Source organism: Perkinsus marinus (assembly GCF_000006405.1).
Source record: "Perkinsus marinus ATCC 50983 genomic scaffold scf_1104296951114, whole genome shotgun sequence".
In the NCBI taxonomy this organism is placed as follows: Eukaryota; Perkinsozoa; order Perkinsida; family Perkinsidae; genus Perkinsus; species Perkinsus marinus.
In genome coordinates, this window is record NW_003209407.1 from 1 (window position 1) to 985 (window position 985).

At 48.9% G+C, this 985-nt stretch overlaps 3 non-coding genes across 3 annotated transcripts; all 3 read left to right on the plus strand.

Moving 5' to 3' along the window:
• Positions 1-7: 7 nt before the first annotated feature.
• On the plus strand, positions 8-80 carry Pmar_PMAR026443. Its single transcript has one exon. It is a non-coding gene; the product is annotated as a tRNA-Met (tRNA).
• Positions 81-670: 590 nt separating this feature from the next.
• Positions 671-742, plus strand: Pmar_PMAR026444. The gene has a single exon. It is a non-coding gene; the product is annotated as a tRNA-Gly (tRNA).
• Positions 743-829: 87 nt separating this feature from the next.
• Pmar_PMAR026445 lies at positions 830-902 on the plus strand. Its single transcript has one exon. It is a non-coding gene; the product is annotated as a tRNA-Met (tRNA).
• The last annotated feature ends 83 nt before the right edge of the window (positions 903-985 follow it).

Genomic DNA, 985 nt, shown 5'->3' on the forward strand with positions numbered 1-985 from the left:
ACGCATGAGCAGCTTGGCGCAGTGGACAGCGTGTTGGGCTCATAACCCAAAGGTCCCTTGATCGAAACAAGGAGCTGCTATTCATCACAATACACTCGAGATGGTTATTAAACTGAGAGGTGCAGCTTATCGACTGCATAGATCAGTCTTACCGAAAAATTCCCACTAAACAGAGTCGGTGTTTTCGTACCATTCCGTGCGGTTGGCCCAACCGTGCCAGTTCAGGGGAAAAACAACGTTAATAAAGCGTTGTCCGTGCATAGAAAAGAGCTATTCACCTAGAGCAGAACTCCTTGCAGGAATGATGAATGACCGCCCGGTACCTCAGAACGCGTTGCGGAGATGAAACAACCGCCCAAATTCACGAGCCGCCGCATGCGGTTTCAAAATGCGCTTGCAAGCAGGAACTTCGATGTCACGAAAAAGTTGTGCAGCTTGTGCCGAGCTAGCTGTAGTATGCGATGAGAACCTTACCAGTTGGAGTTATCAATCGAGATGGAATGCGGCCTACCATGCGAGAGTTATAGTAGCAGTTCGCGATCTCAGGTACGCGTTTAAGACCTAATCAGACTCTTGGCCGCGGGATGGTTGACGACGGTACGTCCGAGAAGGGATTCAGATGTCCCTCTACAAGTATCACAGGAATACTCAATCACTACATAAGTGATATGCACCGCTAGTCTAATGGTTAGGATATCTGCCTTCCAAGCAGATGGTCCGGGTTCGATTCCCGGGCGGTGCAGTTCGTATCAACGAGAGAAGGGTCTCTAGACTATCGTGGAACAGTTATGCTCAGCACGTCAGGGCGATACAGGAGTTTGTACGCATGAGCAGCTTGGCGCAGTGAATAGCGTGTTGGGCTCATAACCCAAAGGTCCCTTGATCGAAACGAGGAGCTGCTATTCATCACAATACACTCGAGATGGTTATTAAACTGAGAGTGCAGCTTATCGACTGCATAGATCAGTCTTACCGAAAATTTCCA